Source organism: Chelmon rostratus, chromosome 23 (assembly GCF_017976325.1).
Source record: "Chelmon rostratus isolate fCheRos1 chromosome 23, fCheRos1.pri, whole genome shotgun sequence".
Lineage (NCBI taxonomy): Eukaryota > Metazoa > Chordata > Actinopteri > Chaetodontiformes > Chaetodontidae > Chelmon > Chelmon rostratus.
In genome coordinates this window covers 3,952,218-3,966,130 of record NC_055680.1, presented here as the reverse complement: position 1 = coordinate 3,966,130, position 13,913 = coordinate 3,952,218, and the positions used below count along the sequence as shown (strand labels likewise).

Sequence of the window (13,913 nt, the reverse complement as noted above, 5' to 3'; positions counted from 1 at the left end):
TAATGCAGAGTTACCTGTGGAGCGATCGCTAACTCTTCAGCTGGGAATGATGCCAATGTTTGTCTCTTTTTTTATTTTTGTCACGGGCAGGTCTGAAGTATGAATGTCACCTAATATTATAAATGATACATTTGCAGTACAATGCAGCCCAATCCTGCGCCAAATTAGAGGGACTTCTAGATGCAGATTTGGTGTAAATGTTGTAAAATGGGTTAAATATTATTTATTTTTCGTACAATACTGCAGGAATCAGGTAGCTGCGATTAAAGTTGTTTAACGTCTCATTTGTTTGTTTTTGCAGCAAAATGTTGAGGCACAGTCGACACCATTAGTGTCAATTCACCACTGAAGCTAATCAGGCTACATCGAGCAGGGTCTGACAGTTAGTGCTCCCTGTTGTGGCTGGCAGCACCAGGCCAACCTGCTCCTACAGAGTGGGTGGTACTGCTGTGATTACTACCACCCACTTAGTTAAATTTAGTTTAGTTCAAATTTAGTTTGTTTCTAGGTCCATATTTTTGTCACTGACAGTGCATTTATATAAAGGTGCAAGGTACAAGCAACGTTCAACGAAATACTGCGTATGCAAAGCATCTGATGCAAGTGATTTGGAAATATAGAATTTTTAATTTTGAAGTGCTTGTATAGTTGTACATAATTGTTGAAACTTGATTGACTCAGTTTTCAGTTTTTCAATCAATCAGCATATCTTCTACTGGTGTCACAAAACGTCCACCATATCTTTGAAGTGTATGCAATACTGACCTTATTCCTATAATTTTTAATAAATTATTAACATTTTGAATGAAGGATATTAATAATTGGAAGAAGAACAACAACACAACTACAACAACTACTATTACTGCCATTACTATTCTTGTGGTTGTTGTATTTACTTATTTAGATCTCTTTTTTTGTCACTCACATTCACTTTGACTGAAAACACTCATCCACCTTATGGTTTTACCTCTGCTTTGCATTCTGAAAGTCCCTGTTTTCTATGTAATCACCATTCTAAACAGGTTGTAATCAGCCAGGCTCGGAAGAGAGAGGCTGAATCTGAAGCCTCTGCTCTGATTGGGAACAACAGGTCGGCCTCCCAGCTGATGGCAGGGCCACTTTTATGAATTAGTTTTTGTATTCCTCCTTACTCTGTGGAGACAAATAGAGAGATAGCAGCCTATACATTAAAGATGCTGGAAATGGGGACTTTTCTCAACAGATTGTGGACACATTGCAATACAAGGAGAAAGAAAATATGGATATGTTTAGGATGGACATCAAAAGCATGGACGCTAAGAATGGAAATAATGAGCAGATGAGCTGCAAAACAATAGGCTGCTGGTCCTAATCTCACTCATTCTCAGAGGAAATCCAACACAATGCCAGTTTTACCCGTGTCTTTATTTATTAACAAGGCTTTGACAGGAACATAAAAGCATAGAATACAAATACTGTATCATGTACTGTTACACACGGAAACTCGACAAACCTAAGAGAGACGACCAAAGAGAAAATTCAAAGAATTCATGTTACAGGCTTCAGTGGGGTATTTTTCTCTTGTTTTCCTCTCCGACAACACTGCTGTAATATTCAGAAAGTGCTTTAGATTTTGATGTGGGGTCTTTCAGTCTATTCACTCTCGCCTCAGAGGTGGTGAGCTCATTGCCATTTCTCAGCAAGCTGTTTCTTTTAGCTGGAGGCTCTCTTGGGTCGGAGCGTGTTACATTTGGGGGAGTCCTTTGTGTCCTTTATTGGTTTCAACGTCAGCCGGAGGAGTATTCTGTGTGAGTGCATTTACCTTTTTTTAGATTTCTGTATACAAGCAGAGGTAAATATATTCAAAACAAAATACATTTTCACTGTGGAACAACTTTTGCACATGTTTGCTGTATGTATTCTGTGTTGGAAATAAATGTAAATTGCTTTTGAATTGGTAATGGTACTGAAGCAGATATTTGCTTTTGGTAGCTGTGGTCCAAGCTTTGGTATTTTTCTCAGCCTTTAAAGCTCATATTTGTTGGCTTGGCACACTTCTCAAATGCTGAAACTCTGTCTCATTGCCCTGTACTACACAGAGTTAGACTATTTGCTATTGTTGCTTGACTATGACGGCAGCGAGTCCGTTCACTCAGAGTTGTTCACAATGAGACCACCTCAGATGGATTCTGTCATTGTCCTCCACAGAAAACCGCCTCTGTGTTTGATGCAGTGTTACAAACACTGTAGCTCACTGTCCAAAGGCTTTTAATTGTGTTAGGGAGCCACAGACCTTTTTTGTCCAACAGGGCCTCTGACAATACAGTTCTGATTGTGGTTTTGGACAAACAATAGCGCTGTGATTTGAGCCACTCGGCCAGTGATTGCTGCCACAGCAGACTTTCTGACTCTGTGTTCTAATGACGGAGATGGAGGCATGGGCCGACATCAACATCCTCCTCATGAACCACTCCAGGTTGGGGTTGGTTGTGTTTGTCTGTGGGCGGGTGGCTGTTTATGTTTTCTATTCTCTCTCACTCGCTCCATGTTCCTTTTTCTTTCTGTGAAATGCCTTTTTCAACCCTTTAATTTTTGATGCAGAGAGAGCCTGAAAATACCAAGTGCACAAGCTCTATTTACCCCACTGTTTGCCTTTCTTTGTGTGTATGTCATTTCAATTCCCGGTGGCTAATAACAGCACTACGTAGCGACTTATTGACTGATAACACAGTTTGTGATCACTCGGGAAGTTCGCACAACTTTTGATTTAAGACGACACACGAATCAGATAACACTTTAAAAGAAAGAAATTGCGCGATACTTGTGAGAATAACTGTTGAGCCACTGGAATTTGATCACAAGCCTATGAATCCGCTGCAAATCCTGTGTATTATTCTGCATTTGGTCTATGAAGCTATAAAGTACACATTTGTAGCAAACTTCCACTTTGAATACAAGCAATATCAGCAGTATCTCGCTCCCTGCTCTGTGGGCTGAGTTGAAGTCGAGGTCAGAGTGAAGGACGAGGGGTCTGATAGGTCTGTTAACTGTGGGTGAGATGCAGCCGACAGATGAAACGCAGCCAGGCCCCAGAGCTCAGTATCTGGTCATTGCCCACCACTCCACACTGCTTCCACCTGCAGCAGGTGGTGCGACCCGAACAGTTGACACACACTCAGCCAGGCAGAGTGATAGATGAATGTTGGCCCTCGTTGTCATGATGAGAACAGGGCAGTATGAATACGCACACTCACAAATGGCACCCCATCAGGAACATTGTCCTGCCTCGCACCTAACAGCTGCCCCTTTGACTCAGCGCCGCTCTCCGTTCAGCTTTCCCTTTTTCAGTCATTTTTGATGACTTGAGTACATAACAAAGACTTTTTCCCCTCTGCTAGCCTGACCCAGTAAGCCCTAATGAACTAATATATGTGTTGGCTAATGTCTCTGTTATCTTGACACAAGCACAGACATCTAGTCAGATTGGACTTGTGACTAAATGCAGAGTCTGAGGTGGAGGCACAAAGTGTTTGCGCGGGCGTTAGTGCACTCATGCATGCTTCTGAGCCTGCATGTGCTGAAGTTTCTAGACTAATGAGGCTTCCCTCCAAGCCTCACCGACATCAAAACACACCGAGGCACTGCGAGATAGATGCATTTGATGAATCTGTTCAGCTGCCTCGCCAACAGGAGCACAGGTATCTTGGCACAGAAGCCAACGATAAATATTCACAGCAAGTTTGCTGGTATTATCACAGTCACGTTTTACACTGTTCCTCCTTGCAAAGCCTCCATCTTATCACTCTAAAGACAATATTATCTGCATATATGTGTTTTCGTAACATATCTGGTGTTGTGTTTTTAGAAAGTGGCAGTCAAAAAGAAGGCATTGCTTTGTTCAGCATAATATCTTGCGAGGCTTGTTTTTTTTTTCATCCAGAAGATGGTAACATCTGACGTTAATGTTTGCCTTCCTTCAGCACAGGTGTTCACAGTAATCAAGCCTTTTATTCTTAGATCTATAGTTATGCTGCTAATGTAAACCCACACACCACTACAGAAGCTCCTTCAACTGTGAAGAAAGTGCATCATTCAAACAGCAATCACTGGTGGTTAATGTGCACCTTGTGTGCTATTGTATTACCAGTGCAGCCTTTCAATCACAACAGAATGGATGCTCCCCAGATAAAGCTGAAGTATTTGCTACACATTTACAAATATTTGATGAAACGCAGAAAACCCAAACTACAGGCTTAGGGAATTCATCAACACAAGCTAGATGACGATATGAAACATGTATTATGGCTGGGGTTAAGTGAATGATAAAATTGCAGGTAGGGAGCTTGTGTGGGCTGACAGATGGATAGAGAGACAGGAGTGGATATGTAGAGAGAAAAGGGAGAGGAGCGGTGAGGTGGCATGATTGCGTTGGAGGGAGGAGAGGATGGCAGAAGGGTGAAGCAGCTTTCTTCTCTTGGCATGGTTGAAGAGGAGGGTTGGAGAGAAGCAAAGGGCTGGAGGTGGGCAGAAGAGCGTCCTCACTATCTGATTCAATTAACACCACATGCTAGAATCAAGTGTGCTGCTGGGCTTTGGATACCGCACCATATCTCTTCTGACGTTGTTTTTAATTAAAGCCTAGATTGTCACCAGTCCTGTCTACCTCTGATATAACCAGAGGTTTAGGACACTGATTTTATGAGTATGTATTTAGAAATATTCTGTATTTCTATATTCGGATCTTAGAAATCTCTCCAGCATGGTGTAGGAGGACTTAACTTAAAACCTGCATTAAAGCCTAAGTTACTGTAATTTACAGAGCCCCTAACAACTATTCAATGAATTTCAGTATGTTATGAGGAACCCTGATGGTCATCCCATCATAAGAGCTGTAGGGCTTTTCCACATCACTGGAGCTTAAATAGTGTAAGGAAATGTTGAAACCTTGTCATTTTAGGGTCATCACATTGGTAGCGATCAGTCATTTGCTACTTCACAACTTCACAACAGTCATACGGCTTAAAGGAAGTATTTAAAGCTGAACACATCTGTATGGAGGAATACTTCACACTAAACTGGTTTTGTCCTGCAGTAAAGTTGTGGTTAGGCTATGTGAATTACCTTTCTCCCCTCTCTGTACTTGTTTAGGGCCTAGCATTAGGCATCAAGTGCCTGTAGTAGTGCTGCTTTGGGTCCAGCCATAGTAAATTCAAAACTCTGAAAATGCAAACCTACTTCTGCTAAGTTAGGTTGTTTGGGGAAATATATTTAAAAAGATGTACTGTATATGAATACATTTGTCATACACCAGCCTGGAGCAGAAACTGATGTTGAAATTTGGACTTTTTGTCTCTTTACAACCGTAATGACAGGCCATAATAAAGCTGCGGTGCTTATGCAGGATCTATAGAGGGCCGCAGCACGGCTGTCATTATGTATCTCCATGGTGGGGTCCACGTTACTTTGATAATGGACACAGAAATATAGCTTTGGCGTACAACATGGACCCTGGGATTGGATCTTGATACGAGTAGTGAAAATGCAGTGCAGGAGACTCCCTACATCTTAAGATTTTCATATTGCCTAAGGCTACACTCATCCACTTATCCAACCAGACGGAGCTCATGAAAAAAGAGAGGGACACAGTGTGTTTGGAGGCTCTCTGTTGCTCTGTTTTTGACATGATTAGGACTTTCTCCATGGCTAAATTTAGCCCTTGTCTTTTGGTCAGCTCTCAGGAATAACTTGATTGCATCAATGCCGTATTTTTATTCATAAACTTTTGCCCCCATTGCATCTGTTGTATCTTTCCTGAGCAGGAAGGGGAGAACAGCGGTCATGCTATACATTTATGCAAACAGAAAACTGTAGTTCGTGATTCACGCACTGCTGGTACGTATTTTTTCAACGCTTGGTTATATTCATTCATTTATTCAGAGAATTAAACATTTAATACTTGTTATTCTCAAGATGATAGAATTTGCTGATATTTTCAGTTCATACTTCAGAGTTCTGTTCCAACATTTAATCTCCACCATGTGAAAGAGGAAAAAAAGCTGAACTTTAAGTAGTAACTTAAATTCTGAAGTAAATAATTGTTAAAGGAACATTTTGCCACTTTAGCTGTGAATGTCTTGTGATATCAAATCTTGTGCAGAAGGTGTGTCATCCATTAGAACAAATATGATTTTACCCCAGCAGTAGGGTGACTGTGTTTTTCTTTTAATCGTGGCCCCTAATTGTACAGAAAGGAAGTACTGTAAAGGTATAAACGCTTGTTTCCTGTGTAGTTGTTGACATTTCTTTATAAAAGCCAAACCTATATATTTCTTCTCAGTTTAAAAAAATGACTGTAAAAATCTGTTAGAAGTTGTCTTTGTTTTCAGCGACTTTTCTGCTGAAGGGAGACATTTTGGATTTGGTTTATGGATGTCCTGCAATATGCAGTCCTTCCCCAGGTCATTCCCTGATACTGCTGTCTTTCTCATTGTGCTTTTTGACAACATAATTTTACACATTGCACCATTGCAGGTTACACCAGCCATTATTAGTTTGGATTGGCCAGCTTTTACCTCTTTGCAATGTTGCTATGTGACTTTTGGAAACCTGGTGTTTCACCGCTATAAATCTAAAGGAGGCTCTGTCGAGACTATTTTAATTACTTGGGGATTTCTGCGGCAAAACGCCAGCACGGTAGGAACGCTAGAAAATAGCTACCATCCATGGGGTAAATTAAGAAAAAAATGCTGATGCACCGCAATCCCAGCTCTATTCTCAACCTATTCTTTTAAAACACATTTTTGGAGTCTCTTAAGTTGAGATCCTCACAGTTTTGTTGGCCAACTCTGCATAAGGAAATAATGTTTCGTCAGCGTAGGTCATTAGTCTTTGTAGAGCCTATACTGTTGACTGCAGAAAAAATAGTCTGGGGGAGATCGGATATTAATGCTGTGTACCACAGGTGGTCTGACTCTGCAGTACCTGGTCTTGGATCAGAAACAACATCCAGTCTTAGGCGCTGCCAAATATCAGTCCGCAATCACATTAAATCCATCCTGCCTAATAAAGACCAAAGCCTGAAGCTACTACTGTCGTCTAATTTACTGTGTTAGGGGTGCAATTTATGTATATATGCGTGCATGATTGAGCATATGATGAATTGCATGCATCAGAATGCAAATTACTGTAGTTGCAGAGCAAGCGCGGTTGGTGGTTTGACCTAAAAGCTGCCTTTATACAATGCATTTGTTTTAGCACAATGAGCGAGTGAATGTTGTTTGTCGCTCCGAGACAAACGGAAGCAGAAAGAGGATGCGTCTGGTGCGTGAGTGTGAGCTCATATGTATCTGTACGTGTTTCTATTTTTGCAAACCTCTTCATTGCCCTCCATGTCATTCCATGCAGCTCATTAGGGTTGAGGGCACATCTTGACTCTCCTGACACTTGCTATTGTCATGGTAACACTAGAATTGCACTTTTCAGGGCATCTCTGCCTGTTTCAGTGTCCTTGCCTCCCAGGCAAATTTGTGTTTTGGGTTTTTTTTTCCTGTTCTTTTTCTCTTTTTTGGTGTGTGAGTGCAGCTGCATTCACGGGCGCCAGGCTTAAAATGTTGTGTACTTATGTGTGTTTGTCTGTGCACATTTGGGCAAATATACAGTATATACCCTGCCGTTCATCCGGGAAGAGGTTCTTTGTAGATTGTGACCCAAATTGCCATGACCTTTGCATGGCCCCAGAGCCGCTTGTTTTTGCCTTGAAAACCTAATAAAAGTTGTCTGTCTGCAGCAGTAGCAAGAGCCACTTATCTACCTGACGGGATGAGAGCAGAGCAGAGCAGAGCAGCAATTTGTATGCACAGAAACACTCTGGCTGTCACAGGGTGGGCTAACCCAGGAGATTAAGAACCCGTAGAGGTTTTCGAGTCGGGAAGAGATCATGTTTTGGTCCTAGTGATCAGCACTACCTGCCACATGACAGTGTGATAAACAGGGGACTCAGACGGCACATCACTGCTGATTTAAATAGCCCCTCACACTCACCTCACTATTAACGGGGCCAAAGCTATTTTGAAGTATGCACTCTCAGTGCCTCATGAAATACCTTGGTTAGGAGAGGCGGAGTGAGGGAGAAGATGATGTACAGCAGTATATCAAGAACGGAGGGTTATTTACTGTCTAGAACTGTAATCATGTGATGGAAAAGCTCTGACTGCCAGAGATATACTGACCCCTAATCCCTTGCTTTGAAATGTATCGTCACACTAATTATTTTTAATGGCTGTTCAATTGGTAGCCGATTAACACTTGTCTTTAATTTTGTAATCATGGCACTGTGTGTACTGGCCCAAAAAAGCCCATTCAATAAGAGCGAATGAGGCAGCTTCATTTCGTCTTCTGCCACCCCAACAGTGGCTGCTTTGTGTGTGTCTGTGTGTGTGTCTGTGTGGGGTCTGCTTGCCAAACTGAATTAGGTTTATGTTCACCTTTGGTCTGCAGTTTATTCTTTGATTTGTCTGTTTGTCAATACGGCGGCTTCGTTGTAAAAGCCGGTCTTCTCACTGTGGACGTTTTCAACCCAGTTAGCTTTTACTGTGTGAGTGCCAGTATTACTCAACCTGTTTTACCAGCCCTCTGCTCGGCCTGTCGCTTTGAGAAGTGATCTTGGTTTTAATGACATATGGCTTGGTTTTAGTAGCTTCAGGCCAATGCGTTAAGTTACTCCAATCTGGGTTTTGCGCAGAACAAAAAAAAAAAAAAAAAAAAAATCAGCATGAGAAGAGATTTTTCCTTGAAATGAAGGCAGTCTTCTGTGCTTACAGTGGTGGATATGCTTTGTGTTGGCCCTTTGGGATGTGTGTAAGTAGGCCTTATCCATGTAGCATAATTCCTTATAGGGTCTGCTTTGTTGTCATAAATAGGATTCAGCGTCCACTAGACGAGCACTAATCCAGCGCAACTGTATGTGGCTTTTTAGTCATATCAAGATTTACAGTATATTGTTAGCGCCTCGCATTAACCTCGCTTGACTTGTTTTCTCTCCAGTTCAGTTAGTTGGCAGAGAATAAACAGACAAGCGTGCCAGCCAGTGTATTAGGATTTCCGGGCTCCTAGAATATACAATAAGGCTCGCTGTAGCTATTGGATCATGTGTTATCAGAAAGCATAATGTGTACAGCTTATTATCTCGGCTCAGTCTTTTGCTAACTGCCTCGCTACAAGACCTTTTAGCACCTGACGTTAACACTCACGACAATCCCCTCGGATGGTTGCACAGAGATTTAAGATGTGGATAGAGAGAATAAGACAGGGATCATGGGTAGGTGATGGAGAGAAATAAATGAATAAAGAAAAATGGAGGGGGCCATCTCAGTTGGGGAACATAATGGATTTGAACTTAATCAGCAATCAGCATTAATGTTGATGTTGCTGTGTTTATTCAAATTAATCATCAAGGACAGGGCAACCCCCTCCCCACGCCAGAAGAGCGGAGAATTTGTCTCCGCAGTGCCTTGCCGAGGAAATTGATGATGAATTACTCCGTTTATCAAGTCACCCCCATTAACGAGCCCGCTGACGGCCCTGTCTCCATCCCAGACGATGTTTTCTTTAGCTTCAGCGTATGGTAATTTGGATGCTGGAGATTTCTTTTTTCCCCTCCTCTGCTCGTCGCCTGAGTGAAAAGTGAACCTGCAACAAGCTTCAGTGGTAATGGCTAGGTGGGATGCTGAACCCTAATGCATTTCACTTAACATCTCGCTGGTTAGATAAGTGGATGAGTAGCAGCGGAAGGAGCAGTTACACCAAAGTGAGGAAGCTAGGGTGTGCATAAATCCCAGGGTATCTTCTCCGGCAGCTGCGGTAAACACAGATTAATGTTATGCGACCGATACATCAGAGAGGATGTGTACTTAGATAATAAAGACACAATGGAGATATTGAGGATCTGCTCACATAGATTTTACTTAAAGTCCCTCATAATCAGTAATCAGCATTGTGTGTCCCTCAGGAATAAAAAGATCTACCTAAATACAATAAGAAGCAGTAAAAAAGTTTTAGCAAGGCTTCGAAGTGCCAATACTTCAGTTAAAAGCTCAATCAAACTGATAAGATAAAGTGTTTCTTTAAACTACCTTTGGCTTTACTGAACTAAAGGTAAGTAATTTGGCTTAGTTCAGCAAAGATGGGTCCAACTTGTCAGGATTTAGATTGAAACTAAATGAAAAACATTGGAGATTCATTAACCACCGGCCTTCCATAAGAGATAGATGGCTGAGGATGGCAAAAACAGAGGCAGAGAAAGAAAAAGAAGCAATCAGATGAAAGGGTGAAGAAATGCTTGTGGCGGAGGAAAAATGGCTAGATATCGGAGAACGCATTTCTTGTGTAGGCAATTTGTCATGTACAGCTGGAATGGGAAGGGGAGAATGGATGGAGGCGCGGAGGGTAGCAACGAAGGAGAGGCGGGAGAGAGGTAAAGGGTGGGGAGTGATGAACAGTTGGCCTATCCCATCAAGGATGCCTTCTAACCTGTGCTACAAAGAGGGGCATCCATCACGCAGGCAGGCAGCAGCGCTTTACACAACTGCACAGACATAGAAACACAGCGCTCACATGCTGGGCTCACACTCACAAAGGGCACGCTGATCACAGCCAGGGGCTACTGTGCATCACCCAGAAAACTCTATTACACCCTCAGGTGTGGAGACATGTTCTGCTGCACCATTTTTAAGGTGCAGGAATGTACTGCTTTTCACCATCATCTTCATCAATCAACGCATTTTCTCGGAGTACGTTTTTGTTTGCATTTTTTTTACTTTATTAACTTAAATTATGTTTGATGTATTTCTTTTTGTTCGCATTAAATACATGAACTGCAATTGCAGGCTTTCACTGTTATAGAGGCAAGCTCAAGTAACATGATTAAAAACTGCGCTATTCTGAGTAGCAGTTCCTCGCCAACAAAGACATAAGCCAAATGTTCCACTTCACGTCCAGCGATCCAGAGCAAACCTTATTTGCGTGTCATCCATCACATAATCGGTGGTGTTTGAGCCTTGGTAACTCCATTTTGGACTCAGCACTGTCAGGACAGTTTAGAAATGATCAACAGCAGGAATTTTTCAGTGTTCACTGTAGTTACACACAAAATTATATTAACTTTGCCTTGGTTAGCTACTCCACTGATTACAGAACTTAAAGCCTAATTAATTCATTTTGGTAAAATGGTGTGACTGAGTCAAAGTGTTGACATGGTAGCGAGGAAAAATGAAACAGGTTGTATGTTTTTGTGTGCTTATTTGTGCATGTTAGAGAACACTGTTTGGAAGAGCTGGTTTGAAGGTAGTGTACTGGTAAACCGTCACACACCCTCTGTGTGTTAAATGGTGTGTCTACACACTAACTAGAGCATGTGTTCATATCTGTGTGCGTGTTAGCCTTTTATGTTTAAGTTTTTCATCCTCAGACGAAACCCCCGTGTTTTTCGGGGACAGCGGGGCAAGCATTTATCTGCCTTGCCCTGACACTCCTCCAGATGTGTGTCAAATGAGCTGGATGTATGTGTCTTATGTGAAAATGTGTGTTTCACAATTGTGTGTGTGTGTGTGTGCAAACTGAAGCCTGTTTATCTGTTTCCTTTATGGCGGACCTGTTTACGATAACGGGACACTAGCGTTGCTCCCGGCTCGGCAGATGTCGGTGCTAACGCTGCTCAACTGTTCACTCTTAATCATGTGGGCACACTTCAGACACCCTGCTGCTGTAGTTATGGATTAGTCTCTTCTAGCTATTGACTGCTGGCGAAGCTGAAGGCTGGGGAGAGGCTGATAAAAGACACCTGAGGGTGTGTGGCACCCCTGGGCTCTGGCTGTGGTTTTTATTGACTCCCTGGCCTAATCAACACTCAGAGCCGAAGGGAGAGCTTGTTAGCAGCCATGTACTGCTTAGATGCCTTCATGATGTAGGTGTTGTGAATGGATGGATGCGAGGGGGGTGGGTGTGTTTGTGTAAATGTCAATGTGAGTTCAGTAAGATAAAAGCAAGGGCAGAGAGAAAAATCACACACATCTGCAAATGCAAGACCAGGTTGGCCCACGTGTGCGTGCGTGCGTGTGCGCACACACACACACACACACACACACACACACACACACACACACAAAGTACATGCCTCGGCTTCCGTTGTTAGTCTCACACTCTCTCACCATAACTCCACTCTCATTAGAGGGTAGTTATAATGTGCCTGCTCCAACCTGAACCAGACTTCCTGCTCTACCTCAGTTCTATGTTGGGGTCTGAATAATTTGGTCAGTCATTTGATTATATATGCAGTATATATATTTTTGAACCAAAGGTAATTGAAACATTGATCAGTGCAATTAAATATAGAGCTGTCCACAGTCAAGGGATGAAAGCCCAATAAGAAGTTGTGACTGCATTGGTTTGGCCCTGTCAATGAAAATATACTAACACATCCAAATTTTACCAATTAAAGGGGCAATGTGTAAGATATGACCAGGATTTTAGTTGAAATTTAAAAAAAAAAAAAAAAACAAGAACTAACATTGAACTTCTAATGTTATGTCAAACACGTCTGTGTGTTATGTTGCAGTGATATCTACTTAAGTTAGCGTGCTAATAACTAGCCCCAGCCTGTCACACCCTGGTGCATCCAGGGCGCTGGCTGTGCCCAGTTCCTACACATTGTACCTTAGGTATACCATGTGGGACTGTCTCAACAACTGGAAAAGAAATAAAAAAAACAAAAATCACAAAAAACAAACAGGTGTCTTGCAGTGTCATTGCTGCCCTGTGATAGCTGACATGCTGACTGGTCTTTACAAAGAAAGAAGACCTGATATTCCCAATTAGATGTCTTTGAATGTACATTATTTGCAGTCTGATGGAAACTGAAGGTGTTAATCATGTATAATGATTTGAAATGTAATGGAGAATGTGTTTTTATGGAAGTCAGTGTTGGAAAAGGTCAGTGCAATTATTTTAATTTTATGCAGCATGTTACATAAATACACATGCCTTAAGAGCAGACTCAAGAAAAGCTCTACCTCCTTAGAGAAATGTTTGTATAACTTTCATCTTGTTTTTTTCCCCACTTGTTGCCACACCACACCACAGCGTGCCGTAAACATGCTTCATGCTGTGGGTTTTATTAGTAGACCATGCAAAAAGAGGAAAAAGAGAGAGAGAGAGAGAGAGAGAGAGAGAGAGAGAGAGAGAGAGAGAGAGTTTGGTGGGTAGACAGAGAAACGACACCCTTAGTTAAGCATTATTAAAAATGGATGAGTGTATTACTTGCTTTTTTCAATATCTGATTTAGAGTTAATGGGGGAAATTAGAGCGAAGGGGAGGGAAAAATGTATGATTGTGCTTGGGAGTAATGGGGAGGAAACTCTGCTGTGGTGCTTGGAGCCTTTGTTGCCATGGAGATCAGCGGGGAGGCAATTAGAATTGCGCAGATCATGTTTGAATAGTGTATGCATAATTGATTAAAATCATCTACAGTGTGGTTATGGTGGAGTTAGTGATGATGATGATGAAAAATCAATGCTTCACTTTGTGGTGAATTTTAAAGTGAATGTGACAGGGATGCTGCTCAGTTAGAACTTAATACACAAACCTGCAACCAAAAGCTCTTTCTGTCTGTTATAGATTGGTTTGAATTCAACTGCTTTGGTTTTTAAAACAGTCTATAAAATATTCTCTCACTTTAAACTCTGCATCTTCAGTGTCCTTTTCCTCTTTTTTTTTCTATTTTCTTTTTTTCAGTCGATGAGTAGTGCTCGGTACGGTATATAAATTCATCTCTTTTCATGTATACGTGTATTTGTTGTGCATATGTACATTTTTAGGGGTATTGCATGCTGTATGTTCTTCATCAAAACAAGTACGACCATTATTAGTCATTTAACTTTGAA

General features: G+C 41.8%; 1 protein-coding gene across 1 annotated transcript in view; it reads left to right on the top strand.

Moving 5' to 3' along the window:
• The window catches only part of nrxn2b (neurexin 2b), a 550,653-nt gene that overhangs the window by 149,948 nt on the left and 386,792 nt on the right, over positions 1 to 13,913 (top strand). The window lies entirely within an intron of this gene.